Raw genomic sequence first — 16,461 nt, forward strand, 5'->3', positions numbered from 1 at the left:
TGTTTTAATTTTAGTGATTTGTGGACTCTTGGGGATTTCCTATGTAGAAGATCCCATCATGGGTGCATATTGATAGCTTTGTTTATTTACTTGATATTTGATATTTATTCACTCATTATACTTTATATTTCTTTTTTTCATTTCTTACTGAGCTGGCTAAAAATGCATTATAATGTTATTAGTGATGGGACATTCTTGTATTATTCCTGATTTTAAAATAAATGCTTTCAAGATTTTTTTCATTAATAATGATGTTTGCTATAGCTTTTCCCCCTGCTATATTTTTAAACAGGCTAAGGCAGTTCTTATCCTCTGTGATGGGAGGTTGACTCATATGTGGGTGGTAAATTTTATTAAATAGTTGTCTATTATCTACTCATTCAGTTCTGTGATTTTTCTCCATTATGCACTTAATATGGTGATTTATACTAAGAGATTGTCTCATCAGAACCATCCTTAGATCCTTGGGAAAATCCAACTTGGCCATTGCTGGATTTGGTTTGCTCAGTGTTTTAGAAAGACTTCTGTATCAATATTTCTGAATAAGAATGAGATTCATCATTATCTTGTACACTTCACACATACACAATTTTATTTGTCAATTATATCTCAGTAAAGCTGAGAAGAAAAAGAATGATTTGTTATTACTATTGCTTATACCAGGAACATCAGTTTTTGTATCAAGGCCTTGCTAATCTCATAAAATTTTCCATATTGGACTAAGTTTTGTGAGATTGCCATTATTTTTTAATGAAGAAAAAATTCTTCCAATAATGCTTTTGGAGTAGACCCTCATAAGCTGTTTTGATGTTAGGGGCCTAGTCATAATACTGGAGAGACTCTAAATTTTAATTGTGCTGTTTGTCCTTACTACTGTACTTGCAAGTGGAGACAGTGATGGGGTGAGGAAAAGGATGTTTCCTTGCCAGATTATAATGTAAGGCATGAGTGATAAAAGATGGATGATTGAATAGTCAGTGAGAGTGATTCTTAGAGATGTAAGTGAAATCCCCCCTAGACTGCTACTTAGCAGTGATAGATCACAGTGATTGAAAAAATTTTGACTAGTATTTTCTTCCATCATCCTGGCAGCTATTCCTGGAGAAATAGGCTGTGAGGAAGCTGCTTTCTCAATCTGTAATTTTAATAAATGATACTTTGACAAATTGTTGGTAATCATGGCAATTAACTCCCCTAGAATTATCATGCCAAAATATATTAATTATTTATTAAATATATAGTTCAGCAGTCAAGCAGATTTGCTTCTAACACACATTTTAACGTAGTGTGTAATTCAAACATTTTAACCAAAAGAGTTACTTTCTTTGACGTAGAAAAGGTGGAACATACACCCCAGTTGTCTGAGAGGGACCCATTAATGGGCAATGTAAGCTCAAATTTTTTTAAGCTCTTTTGTTTTGAAGCTTTATTTGCATATCACTACTCCATATTATGTTTGTGTTAATTTAAGAATATTTTATATGATCTCCATAAAATATCTATCCACATAAAATATGATAAAAGATTGTACCATGTTTATTCATGACTATTCAGAGAAGCAATTCTCTGGACCATCCCTGAGTATTAATGCGGATATAGGAATCCCAATTTGAGAAACATAGATTAAGGCATTTCATATTAGTCTCATCATGAAATAGTATCAGAATTGAGAGAATTTTGTGATGTCAGGTAAAGATCTGTCTCTGTGAAATCAGTATGTCAAAAAAATGGGTGAGAAAAGAAGGTAAATATTTCACACAGGGGCACTGGACCTAACATGATACTTGGCACATAGCAAGTGTTCAACAACTAGCTGTTGACTGAACTAATACATTTCCTAAAAACTAATAACCAATATCTGATAAATAAGAAAAACTAAAGGCCTAAGAAAATGTTTGGGGTGGGGGGGGGGAGAAAATGTTTGGAAATATGGTGGATCTTCTTCAGTTGCTTGAAAAGGTATTTTTAGTTAATAGGAAGTATACTCTAAAGTGCCTTCAGAGTCAGGGGAGCAAAAGGTCCGTTGGCATCTTCTGTTTTAGGATTTTATTATTTCATAATTGACAAGATACTAACATTAACCCATTAATGTGACATGGCAACCTAGTTCCTTAAAATGGAGGTAATTTTTGGACTTTTTTTGGCTCCACGTATCTGATTTGGAGAAAGGCCTGTTAGAATGGCCTTACTTAGATGTTTTGGCTTGGCTACATCGTCCAGTCCGGCCATGAGCACTCTCAGATACATTAGGTTTTGGAAGGAGCTTTCTGAGCCATTAACAAAGTGTCTCTGTTTCTCTTATGATTGCTGTTCCTTTTGTTATGCACGTCCTCGGTAAGGAGTCTCTAATATAGTGCACATGAGTGAGCCTGACAGATTCATTCAGGATATTTCTGAGACACTTAGACTAATCCTTTCAGAGTGCACCTCTAACCCTAACGTGTGCTAAATGCTTAAGTCCCAGGTTCTTTGCTAACACAGTATTCAAAAGAATCCTATTAAGTGGGTACTCTCTTCCTCCTCATATTACAGATTAGCAAACCGTAGACTTATTATTAAGGAGTCTATTATACATGTGTGTGATTATGAGGTTTTTAGAATTCAGGACAAGAAAAGAGGAAGAGCCCAAACCAATGTATTAATACCCTCGGGCAACCAAGAAGGATGAAATGTTACTTGTTCAGAGTGAAGCTGCCTAAGTAGACAGTACTTGTGGACTCCGGGTTGATCTAGATGCAAAAGCATCTTGTTGTTAGGAAGCAAGGAACTTGTCACTAAGGCAGGTCACTCTCCCTTGTAACAGGTACATGTCTTGCTCCCCACATGCAGCAGAGCACTGGACATACAGAAATGTTCTGGAAATGAGGTTATTACCCTATCTGAGTTGATTACAATTTGATTGTTTACTTCTCTATATCAATGCTTAGCTTAATTCCATCAAGTGGATATTTAGTGCAGTAAGGATAGTTATTGGATGTAAAGACATTTCATTTTTTAGAGGAATTTTTGAATGTAGATATTCTAGATTGCTTAAACTTTGGGAAGTACTTTCTTATTTTATATAAAAAAAAAAGAACAAATTTATTGATAGACTGGAAAACAATTGGTAAAATAAGAGTGGATGCCTAGTACAATGTGTGTCTTAAACCCCTACTATCTCATAAACTCCCAATGACAGGGACCTTTCCTCTTGTGTTCATGCCTGTGCCATTGGTCATGTGCCTGAGCCAATGGCTGGCACATAGTAAGCATGTAAAGATTTTTTAAATTAATGTTTAATATTCAATTTATTTGTTCTATCTCATTGAGGGTAATAAGAAACTGCATTTTGGAAGAGAATAGAGGTTTAAGGAGCACAAGTAAATAAAATTTATGGGACAGAAATATATATATATATAAAGAAAAATTTAGACTGAGTTTGCCACACATTTCAGGAGAAAAAAAATTTTTTGAGAATTGGCCTAAGGCTATTGAGAATATAGTGTTCCAGGGATCCACATCATCTACAAATTCTATTTTTGTTAACATTACCAAAAACTTAGGCCAGCTAGATTTGGGCAAAAGAAAGCTACCTCCAAGAGTTATAGAGAAAGTTAAATGAGGTGCTGTATGTCACATATAGCACAGGACCTGATTGTGGTAGGGACTCAGAAGTGTTAAATTAGATGGCAGATATTAAGAATCTGCTATGTGCTAGGTACTTGCAGGTACATGACTCCCTTTCCTAACTCCACTCTTCACTATGACTTGAAGACACCCCTTTGAATTCCCCTCTTATTCTTACTACCAGGCTATCCTTGATAGTGTTCGAGAAAGAAGAAAGATGGTCTAAAGGCTTTCAAGAACGTAAAGGAGTTAGGACTGTTTGTCATCCCCTTAATAACAATGGGTGATTTCACTCTGCTGGCTGGGGAGATGGTCTCCATTTTTTGTGTCCATCCCTCTAAAAGCTAATTGCTCTTTTTCATAGCCCTTGCCAAATCCAGAGCTATTCTAAAGTAATTCCTAAATAGCTGTACTTTCCTGCCAGAAAGTCCGAAGAAGCTCTCAAAGTCCATTTGTGGGAGGACATAGGCTAGCTAAGCAAATTCAGTGGAATAATGGTTATTTCTGTTAGTAAACTTAAAAGTTCTTGCCTCAGTAATGGAAATGCATTGAGAGCAACAGCATCAAAAGATCAAACTTAAGTCTTAAGAGCAAAAAGCCTACCCAGTCATCTTTAAATATGCTTTAATTTCTAAAAAGAAAAGTCCACTTATTTTCAAATGTTTAGTGTTAGATCAAATATGTAGTCTGGATACATTTTATTTACCTCTTATGTATTTGATGAGTATACAAGTAATCCCATTTTACAGAATTTATTTCCATATTTTATTTATTATAAAATATTTTTAAAGATTTATATTTGTGGAGTATGTTCTTTTTAACAATACATTTTTTAAAGCTATATAGCTTTTTAGAAATTAATTTATTTTTGGAGAGAGAAAGCACAAGGGAGAGAGGGGCAGAGAGAGAGGGGAAGAGCAGATCTCAAGCAGGCTCTGTGCTGTCTGTGCAGAGCCCGATTCGGGGCACGAACTCCCGAACTACAAGATCACAACCTGAGCCTAAGTCAGACACCTAACGAACTGAGCCACCCAAGTGCCCCATTTTTATATTTTTAATGTCTTATTTGCAACCCTAACTTTGTGAGAATACATTCCTCATCTGTAATATTTTCTTTATAAATAAATATTTACATTATAATTTCCAGGATCACATTTTGTCACACAAAAAAAATTATAGGATTCTAAAATGTACTGTTACTTTTTTTATAAAGTTACCAAAATACTATTTTAAAGAATTAATTTTTTTTTTATATTTCAGTCAATAATTTGGTTACAAATAGCTAATAAATCATATTTCATGGATTTATATAACTTCTCTAATGGTAGATCTATTTCTGATGGTTGTAATGTGTATTTTCTTACAAATTTAAATTTGTAAAAGTAATAGAAAATTACAATCCATAAAATCTATAAATAGAAATATTTAGTAATATAAACATAATTAAAATACTAAAGGGTTTCTACATTGGTTTCACCCAAAGTCAGGTTTGAGGGAATAAGGAGGGAAACCTCCAATGTGGTTAAGTGAGTTTGAGGAATTGAGTGCACCTGTGGTTGCATTAGCAGACATGGGTGTCAAAAATTGAATACCTTAAAGATAGTGTAATAGTCTACAGTTGTAACAATGGTCCATAGACCTATGCCAATAGAATGTAGGTTTTATTTTCTAGCGTAATGAATGATCTGCATAGATTCATCCAGATTATTTTACCGGCTTTCCCACATGCCTTGTGACAGACATTCACAGCATGATGACCAGGGTTCAAGCTATAGCTGGTGTTGATGGAACCCAGTGCATCCGTTCACGGCCCTTTTGATCATTAGGCTATTCTCTAGATAACCTTGAACTGAACCAAAGAAACAAAACAAGGCCAACCTAACAAAGGGAAGTTCCCTTCAGCTGAATCTAGAATACCTCCAAGTTGATGGGATATGACATGAACTTTATGTGTCTTTTATTCTTCTACCTGACATCCTTCTCTTAGACTGTACTTTTCATGAAAGGGAATTAAATATTGAAAGAGTAATTAAATATTACTTTAACACTAATATATTAATGTTAGTGGTAGACTATTTTTAGTGTGATTTTTTTTTCTTCTTGTTATTTTCTTTAATTTTTTCCTCTGTGACTTTGTCCCTTCTCAGCGATCAGCACATTTTTCATTCACTTTGTAAGAATTCTTAGTGAAACATGTCACAAAGTTGCCAATGTTTGGTCATGTTCATCTTTCAGGAAAAATAGTTTTTAACTAAAAAACAATTTAGGATTTAATTTAAGCTTCTTTCTAGAACAAATGAAAACCCCAAATGTAGGAATCCTGCTTTTTGTAAGATTTATTTAGCTGCAGGTGCCTCAAAGAAATTGTGTGCTCATTATGTGGTTTCTACTCTTCAAACATCTACCATGTGCCTTGCCCGTAGTAGGCAAGAAATAAACAATTATGAACTTAGTAAATAAAGACTGTCATCTTTTCAGTATGTAACTCTTAGAAGGTGTTTCTTGATGTTGAACCACTTCTGAATGGCCTTCCTTTTCTAACAGAAAACTTTTCTGTTGTTTTTTGTATCAAATTTCTCACAGCTCTATCACAATACATACTATATTTCCTGAAGAAGACTTGATTCTTCTTTTTTTTTTAAGTTTGCTTGTTTATTTTGAGAGAGAGCAAGCACGCAGAGAAGGGGCAGAAAGAAGAGAGAGAGAATCCCAAGCAGGCTCCGTAGTGTCAGTGCAGAGCCCGATGTGGGGCTTAAACTCACAAACCATGAGATCATGACCTAACTGAGAACAAGAGTCAGATGCTTAACCAACCAAGCCACCGAGGTGCCCTAAGACTTGATTCTTCTATAGGTACACTAAACCTAAAATTTCTACTTAATTCAGTTAAAATACTGAATGACATTTGAATTACTTACTTTAAACCAGTAAAATGTTTTATAGTTTTCTGAAAATCTTTAAAGCATAGTGCAATAAAACAATTGATTATATCAAAAGAAGATATGGGTAAAAAATAGCACCAGGGTTATATATTTATGTGTTTTAATGAGTAGGATTAGGTATTTATTTCGCAGGAACAAGTGTTTTTAACAGTTTTCAAAAATGAACCACATCACTATTTTTTATTCTAGAAGAATTCTAAGGCAATTTAAGCATCATTAAAATATCAAGCTAAAAACCTTGGTAATAAAGAGAAGTCTTGCCCAAAAGATAGAGAATGTACATCAGCTGCACTTAGATGCAGAGCACTTCTCTGGGTATTTTTCTTACAGTTTTATTTGTCCTCCACAAACATATAGTTCTAATTTTTAATTATTGAAAGTACTTAGATGTGTTTGTGTATAACTGATAAGTCCCTATCCCCTCCCTGCTTGCCCAAACTACCCAAGTCACTTTGGAAGTTTCAGAGCTTAAGTGGGATACTCGACCTATTCCTCCAGTTAATCTTACCAGCAAAACAGACTTTTCTCCCAGTGCCCACATATTGTCAGTTGACAAACCCTGCTGATTCTGTCTCCCAGCATTTACCTTTTCTCCTAAAGGACCCCTGCATCAGGAATCTGATTTGTTACTGCTGTCCCCAGGTCCTTTCCTTTCCTTAGCCCCTCTCAGTTATTTCACTTGTCTTTTTTAAAGGATATCCTTTTAGGACCTGGCAACTGCCTGCCTCTCTTTCCTCATCTTTTGTAATTCCCCTACTCACACTCCAGGTACCAACTTTAACGAACCACCTGTAATTTTTTAGAAACTCCCAAATAGACATGCTTCTAGGACTGCATACTACTATTTGCTTTACATGAAATGCCTTTCACGTTTACTTCATATGATTGATTTTTTAATCTCTCCTCTTGGGTATGAGTCCTTGAGGACAAAGTCTGTTTATTCACTCTTCAACTTAGTTCTTTTTCTTTCTTTTTTAATTTTATTTATTTTTTAATGAGGTGCAGTTGACATATATCCTATTAATTTCAGGTGTACATCATAGTGATTCAATATTTTTATACACTACAAAGTATTCCCCATGGTAAATCTAGTTGCCATTTGTCATCACACAAAGTTGTTACAGTATTATTGACAGTATTCCCTATGCTGTATATTACATCCCAATGATTTATTTATTTTATACCTACAAGTTTGTGTCTCCTAATCATCTTCACCTATCTCACCCAACCCTCAATCCCTCAACCCCTCCCCCCATGGTAACCAACAGTTTGTTTCCTATATTTATGAATCTGTTTCTGTTTTGTTTTGTTTTTTAGATTCCACATATAAGTGAAATCATACAGCATTTGTCATTCCCTAACTAACTTCTTTCATTTAGCATAATACCTTCTCGATATTATGTTGTCCATCTCTGTTGTCACAAATGTTATGATTTCATTCTTTTTTGTGGCTAATATTCCATTGTGTGTGTGTGTATGTATGTATATACATATATATCTGTGTGTATATATATCTATATAAGTATATAGATATAGATACGTATAGATATCGATATAGATATAGATAGATATAGATCATGGTTTTTTTATCCATTCATTTATCTGTGGACACTTGGCTATTGTAAATATGTTGCAATGAATGTAGGGGTGAATATATGTCTTTGAATTGGTGCTGTCATTTTCTTCAGATAAATACTCAGAGGTGGAGTTGCTGGATTGCGCAGTAGTTCTATTCTTAATATTTTGAGGAATTTCCATGCTCTTTTCCATAGTGGCTACAATTATTTACATTCCCACCAACTGCATGGTTTTCCACTATGATTGCTCACATAACTCTTCTACCCCTTTTTCTCTCTCTTCATCTTCTGGAACCCCTATGATTCTGATGTTGTTCCTTTTTAATGAGTCACTGATTTCTCTAATTCTTAAATCGTGCTCCTTTGCTTTAGTCTACCTCTTTTTTTCTGCTTCATTGTTCTCCATAAGTTTGTCCTCTATATTGCTGATTCGTTGCTCTGCCTCATCCATCCTTGCCGCTGTGGCATCCATTTGAGATTGCAGCTCAGTTATAACATTTTTTTTATATTATCCTGACTAGCTTTTATCTCCGCAGAAAGGGATTCTAATCTGTTTTCAACCCCACCTAGTATTTTTATTATCATCATTCTAAATTCTGGTTCGGACATCTTGCTTGTATCTGTGTTGATTAAGTCTCTGGATGTCGTTTTTTCCTGTTCTTTCTTTTGGGCTGCATTCCTGTATTTCATCATTTTGAAGGAAGAAAAGGAATACATAAGGTAGAAAAAAATCTAAAATTAAAAAATTAAAAACAACACAAAAAAATCCAAAAAAGGATGGTAGATCTTAGATATGTTATGGTCTTGTTGTTGAAAGGAGCTTGATAGATTAGAGGAAAAAGGGAAAGATAAGAAAAAAAAGGAAAAGTTTGAAAATTTGAAAAAGTGAATACAATGAAATAGAATAAAATGAAATGATGGAAATAAAAAAATAGAATTTGAAAAATTTACAAAAATAAAAAATATAGTAGAAAAAATATTTTTAATAGAAATGGAAAATAAAAATAAATTTTTTCTTTCTGTATCTAAGAATAAGAAAAGAAAAAAATTGAATAGATGGACCAGCAAACAGACTGAAGTACGATTGAAATTACATCATTTTCCCCTAGACGTTGAACTATGAAGCACATTATAGTCAGTAAACTAAGCAGGCAGAGAGACTTGTGTTCCTGAAGAGTGAGCTTGGCCCAGTTGTGCAGGGCTTAGTGTAATGGCTCCATTCTCCATTACTGGGGTAGATTGTTATGGCGCCTGTAGGTGTGTATGCATATGCGTGGGAGGGATGAAAATGGCATAACTCAGTTACCCAGTCTCTAGTATCAGAACGCTGTGCTCTCACTGACCAGCAGTGGCACACCCCTCCTGTGTCTCTGGCTTCCGTCCACTCCCCGCTCTTACACTGTCTGTGACCAAGCCGTTAGGTTGCCAGGCGGTAACTCCCTCCTGAGTTTCGTCTCAGATGCGGCTGTGTTTCCCAGCCCCTCACTTCTGAGGGACTGTGGCTTTGACCTACTCAGACCTTCTGGGGGAGGGTCTCAGTGAGCAATGGCCAGGTGCCAGCTCACCCCCAGGATCGTTTGTGGGACTGTGCTGCTGCCAATACCCAGAACTGTGGCTGGGTGCCAGCCCACCCCAGAAAAAGTTCCCGTGATCTTGTAGCAGTAGCATTTCAGGGTTCATGGATAATTACAACACATATCTGGTACCGGGCTTTCCCTTTAACGTTCGTGTTCCAGCACCAAAGGATGTGGTTGTTCTCTGGGGTTCGCTGGGACCAGCCTCTACCAAATGCCCTCCCAGCAGGGGAACTTCCTCTCTCCGTGTGGCCTGAGGACCCCGAGGACCTCGCTCTCTGTGGGGATTTGCCCTTCCCCCCAGAGCACTGCCAGGTATCGAGCTGCGGAGTTTCAGACTCTGCACTCCCCATTTACAGAGTCTTAATGGAATTTAAACCCTCTCCTTTCTCCTTTCTCCCTTTCTTGTTCAGTCTCTTGTGTACTCTTTATTTTCTCCCCAGCTGCTTTTAGGCGGAGAGGATGCTTTCTGTACTCTCCCCCTGTCTCCATCCTCTATCTGCAAGCCAAAGAGTTCCCCTCTCTCTGTGGCTTTCTCCCCCAGTTCACCTCTTCGTGCCTCGTGCCTGCTGAGTTCTCTGGTTCAGGTTGTGCAGATTGTTGTGTTAATCCTCAAATCAGTTATCTAGGTGTGCAGAATGGTTTAGTGTTGATCTGGCTGTATTGCAGGGACTAGAGATGCAAAAAAAACTTCCATGCTGTTCCTCCATCTTGGCCCCCCTTTATCTTTTTGATAATAACTTTTCTGACAGGTTTGAGGTCATATCTCATAGTTGTTTTGATTTTCATTTCCATGGTGACTAGTGACGTTGAGTATCTTTTCATATGCCTATTGCCATCTATATGTGTTCTTTAGGAACATATATATTCAAGTCTTCTGCCCATTTTTCAATCAGTTTTTTTTAAATATTAAATTGTATAAGTTCATTATATATTTTGGATATTACACCCTTATGAGATGTATGATTTGCAAATACATTCTCCCATTCAATAGGTTTCATTTTCTGTTGATGATTTCCTTCACTGTGCAAACATTTTTTTTAATTTGATGAGGTCCCATTTGTTTTATTTTAGCTTTTGTTGACTCTTACCTGAGGCCAAAAAAATATTGCTAAGATCAATGTTAAAAAGTTTACATCCTATGATTTTCTTCTAGGAATTTTCTAGTTTCAGGTTTACATTCAGGTCTTTAATCTGTTATCAATTTATTTTTGTATATGTTGTAAGATACTGGTTCAGTGCCATTCATTTGCATGTGACTGTCCAGTTTTCTTAAAACCATGTTTTGAAAAGCCTGTCTTTTCCTCATTGTATATTCTTGCCTCCTTTGTTATATATTAATTGGCCATATAATATGTAGGTTTATTTCTGGGTTGTCTATTCTATTCCACTGTTCTATGTCTCTTTTTGGGCCAGTACCAAACTGTTTTGATTGCTACAGCTTTGTAGTATAGTTTGAAATCAGGGAACATGGTGCCTCCAGCTTTGTTTTTGTTTTTATATTTTCTTTTTGGTTGTTTGTTTTCCCTCCAGATTGTTCTATTTGGAGAATTTTGTGGTTCCATACAAATTTTAGGATTATTTGTTTTAGTTCTTTGAAAAATGCCATTGGTATTTTGATGGAGATTTCATTGACTCTGTAGATTGCCTTGGGTAGTATGGACATTTTAATATTAGCTCTTCCAATCCGTGAGCATAGAATAACTTTACATGTATTTGTGTTGCCTTTCATTTCTTTTATCAATGTCGTAGAGTTTTTAGTGTACAGGTCTTTCACCTCCTTAGTTAAATTTATTCCTGGACACTTTCTTTTTTCTGATGAAATTATAAATGGTGTTATTTTCTTAATTCCTTTCTGATAGTTTGTTATCAGCATATAGAAACACAATTGATTTCTGTATATTAACTCTATATTCTGAGACTTTACTTAAAGAATTTATTTATTCTAATGGTTTTTTGGTAGCGTCTTTAGAGTTTTCTATATTTAGTATCATGTCATCTGCAAATAGTGACAGTTTTACTTCTGTCCAATTTGAATACTTTTTATTACTTTTTCTTGCCTAATTTCTGTGGGTAGAACTTCCAGTACTATTTTGAGTAAAAATCATATTGTGGGCCACTTTGTCCTGTTCTGATATTAAAGGAAAAGCTTTCAGCTTTTCACCATTGAGTGTGATGTTAGCTGTGGGTTTGTCATATATGGCCATTATTATGTTGAGGTCCATTCCTTCCATATCTACTTTGTTGAGAGTTTTTGTCATAAATAGATGTTGAATTTTGTCAAATGCTTTTTCTGCATTTATTGAGATCATCACATGATTTTTATCCTTTGTCTTTTTAATGTAGTGTATCACATTGATTGCAGCAACCATTCTTGCATCTGGAGTAAATCCAACATGATCCTGGAATATGATCCTTTTAATGTGTTTTTGAATTTGTTTTACTAATATTTTGTTAAGGATTTTTACATCTATATTCATCAGGGATATTGGCTTGTAATTTTCTTTTTTGGTGGTATTTTTGTCTGGCTGTTCAGTCAGCCCTGAGTTCCTCAGGAGGAATTTCTCTGTATATAGATAAAGATTCAGCATGTCCATGGGAGGAGGTGAGTTCATGGTCATCCTACACTACCCATTATCTTAGTTCCTAACACAAACTAGATGGATGCTGAGTGAATGCTGCTGGATGAGCAAATGAGTGGGGATGAACTAGATCCTCCTTATCATTTTTCATTGTTTCTTCATTATGCTAGTGCAGGTTAACTGGTTTCCTTTTTCCTCTCCTCCTTCCTTTCTCTTTTAACCATTCCTCTATATCTGACTTAGGAAATACAGCTCTGTTCTGGTCAAAAACTTTTAGTGATTTACCATTTCCTGCAGAATCCATTTCATGCTCAATGTCATTCAAACCCTGTAAGCAGTGAATCTTCAATCAGCCTACCCAGCAGCATTTCTTGTTTCCACTTGCCCACCTCCAGACTCCAAACCTATGTCTTATCCATTCTGTTGTCACAGTCTGTAGCATGCCATCTCTGTGGTTTTGTTTATGCCTTACATTCATCCAGGCATTTCTTCCCCAGTCCCTGCCTACTGAATTGGCAGTCAAAACATCCCCTATCCCAATCAAAATTAATCCTACATTCTGTATCTTTCTATACTACTGTAATTTTTTCCTCCATGTGGTATATATTACATTCTGCTTTGTATTATAGCTTTAGTTTTTATTTCATTTTTGCATATGTGTATTCTTTTTTTTTAAGTTTATTTATGTATTTAGAGAAAGTGGGGGGGGGAGAGAGAGAGAGAGAGAGAGAGAGAGAAAGAGAAAGAAGGAGGACACAAGCAGGAGAGGGAAAGCAAATCCCAGGCAGGCCCTGCACCATCAGTGGGAGGAGCCCATTGTGGGGCTCGAACTCACAAACTGTGAGATCATGACCTGAGCTGAAATCAAGAGTTGGACACTCAACCTGTTGAGCCACCCAAGTACCACCTGCATCTGTGTATTCTAATAGATTATAGACTCCTTTAGTTAAAGGTGAATCATTTCAGCCTTGAAAGCCACAGGCATACTAGCTTGGTGCTATTTAGTCAGTGTGGAAAAAACATGGGCTTTGACTTAGGCAGACTTTCGTTTGAATCTTTATTATGCCACAAAAAGCTATGAGATCTCTTTCATTTTTTCCCACTTTTCTAACTTGTAAAAGGAAGATAATACCAAATTTGCAACATTATTATGCAGATTAAATGAAATAATATATGTAAAGTATATAGCTTAATGCAATGGCCCATGGCAGAAATGCAATAAATGGTTATTATTATTGTTGCCATTACTGGTACTATAGTAGGAAGTTACTTTTGGAGAAAGATTTTGTTTTGTTTGCCTGAGATCTTAGTATTAATGGTTTTCATTTAATTGCGTGGCTAATTTCTGGCTGAATATAACTGAAGCTAGAAATTACCCATTAGCCTTGCTGTTAAATATAAATCTTCCCTTTTTTTCCCCACTATCTTACAATCTTGTATTACTTATTCTGGTATTACAACATTTTCCTGGCAAAAAGGATTGCTTGCTTCTTAAATTTTTCCACTAAAAGAGGACCAAATCGCTTCCAGGATTTGTGAAAACAATTATTTAAGCTTTAATCCTTTTTAATTCCATCTTTCCTGTGCTATTTTATAGTAGAGAAAATGAATTGAATTTCCTACTTTCCGAGTTATTGAAACCTGCTGTGTGGCTAGAGGGGCTTCTTTGGCCTGCCAAGTTCTAACACCTTACCCTCCCACCTCAGTGAACTTTCATTGACTGTATATGTTCAAAGCCTGGATGGCACCCTCTGAATCCATAGTTCCTTATACCAAGAATGGTATTTAAGTCCCTGCTAAATTGAAGTCAACTAAGAAAAAGGGTATATTAGGCTTTGTAAATTATTAGGAAAGATAAAGTCCAGCTCCTTCTCCATTTGAAGTAGATATTTTGTGCTTATTATCAATTAGAGTTTCCTAGAATTGAAATTATGGGAAGATGATTCAGTGTGGGGAAATACCTAATGTCTTTTTTCTCCTTTTCCAACTAAAATAATGATGAAATCATCAAAGAAAGAAAAATTACTCATATTTGGCTACAAAAAAAAGATAAGAATTGATCATATATATTTAAAGCATATGCATCATCTTCCTTACTGGTGAGAAGAGATTGAGAACTAGCACTAGAAGTTAACCTAAGACCTAGACCCTGGCAGAGGAATACAGTACTTCCAGAAATCAAAATACTGGAATAGGAGAGGGAATCAACTTGAGTTTCACCAGTTAATGATGATGGTGCTGATGGTGGTGGTCATTGCGGCAGTGGTAATGGTGGTGATGGTAATACATAACATTTAGTAGGCAAATTGTCAGGCACTGTTTAAGTCAACTAGTGTTCATTATTTCATGCATCTAAAACCCCTATGTGATCGATATTTTTTCATATCTGTTTTATAGTTGAAGAAACTCGGGCTTCAACAGCTAGTCCTACCCAAGGTCACATAACTTTTAAAGATGGAAGTGGAACTTAAACTGAAGTTGGTTTAACCTTTCATAAGTCTTCTTAATCCTAGTTCTGTGCTGATAAGCCTACAAACGTTCCTGTAGGTGAGAGTGAGGTGAGAGAACAGGACAGGACTTCTCTAGTAGCTCTGTCACAGCAGAAGCACCAACCAGGCAGGCCACCACTTCATGGGCTTTTATGAGGGGGAGTTACAGATTGACAAAGGGAAAACTATGTTGTAAACCCCTTATGGCAGAGACATCATGTTAAACTGTTATGAAGGGGAGAAAGATACAATATATGATTCAGATACTCTGTTTCCGAAAGCCAATTTTAGTAGAGCAGTCTGCCAGTAATCCCACTCCAGTGCATAACAATTTTAGACTGAAAATGCTAAGCAGAGGAGAATAATAGTGCACTCACAGTTGGTGTAGGTACCTCCTGATCCTACATAAAAGAGACATTATGCTAATAATTTCCATCTGACTTTGAAAATTGCATGATTCCATCCAACAACCCAGAGGAGTGAATTTTTCTAACCAGCCCCTATGATTTTTCCAGCAGACCCAGAACCTGTTTGGGTTTGGCATTTTAGCAGTTTAACTCTTAGCTTATCCCCTGGCATCTACCATCAGACATCCCATTAACAACTCATTAGACAAATTTTCTAAGATGTAACAAAATAATCACTCCAAAGAGTACACATACTCATAAAATAATAAATGGCTTCCCTGAGATAGTTTACAAACAAAACAAAAAAGTAAAATAATATCTGCCTCCCTCCCCCCCCCAAAAAACCATGAAAGTCAGCCTTACTAATGAAATAGATCTCTCATAATCAGAGATTTATGTAATACCAAGTGTCTACTCTTAGGAAATAAAAACAAATATGGCTGCGATGAAATAAGGGCAGAAAGGTGAAATTCCATAGCAATAATAATGATGGTGATGATGGTGATGATGATGATGATAATGATGATGTTAGAGTAATAATTCACATAAGCATTAGAAGCAAAATAACCTATTTTTATTCTAAGACATTCTTGCATTTCAACATCTCTGAAATGTGGATCTTCTTGAATAATGGTCTCTTTCAAATACTTTCAGTCACACCACAATGGTAATGATGATGCCCCTTTTAAGATATGAGAGAGATGGTATCATTTCTGCATGTAATTTCCTGGCTTTGGATCTCAATAAAAATCCAAGAACCTCACCACAGACTACATGCCTCAGTAAGATCTGGTCACCCATTCCTTATGTGACTTCATCTCCTAGAACCTTCCCTTTTTTGTTCACTCCACTATATGCTACAGCCGTGCTAGTCTCCATGTTCTTCTTGGACCATCGGGGCATGCTTCCGCCTCCAGTCTGTTACCCTTGTTTCTTCTGCCAGGAACAACTTTTCTACTGAGAACCCCCATGGTTTACTCTCTTGTGGACTGAAGATATTTATTCAAAAGACACTTTCTTATTTAGGCTTTCCTCTGTCATCTCATGTGAAATTGGATCATCATATGTTCCCTATCTACCTTTCTGCTTCATTTTTCTTTTTTTTTTTTAATTTTTTTTTTTCAACGTTTATTTTATTTTTGGGACAGAGAGAGACAGAGCATGAACGGGGGAGGGGCAGAGAGAGAGGGAGACACAGAATCGGAAACAGGCTCCAGGCTCTGAGCCATCAGCCCAGAGCCTGTCGCGGGGCTCGAACTCACGGACCGCGAGATCGTGACCTGG

General features: G+C 36.2%; 1 protein-coding gene across 2 annotated transcripts in view; it reads left to right on the forward strand.

Annotated features, from left to right (window-relative positions):
• The window catches only part of SNX7 (sorting nexin 7), a 108,452-nt gene that overhangs the window by 63,960 nt on the left and 28,031 nt on the right, over nucleotides 1-16,461 (forward strand). The gene's annotated exons all lie outside the window — the stretch shown is intronic.

The sequence above is a fragment of the Lynx canadensis genome, chromosome C1, assembly GCF_007474595.2.
Source record: "Lynx canadensis isolate LIC74 chromosome C1, mLynCan4.pri.v2, whole genome shotgun sequence".
Classification (NCBI taxonomy): Eukaryota; Metazoa; Chordata; class Mammalia; order Carnivora; family Felidae; genus Lynx; species Lynx canadensis.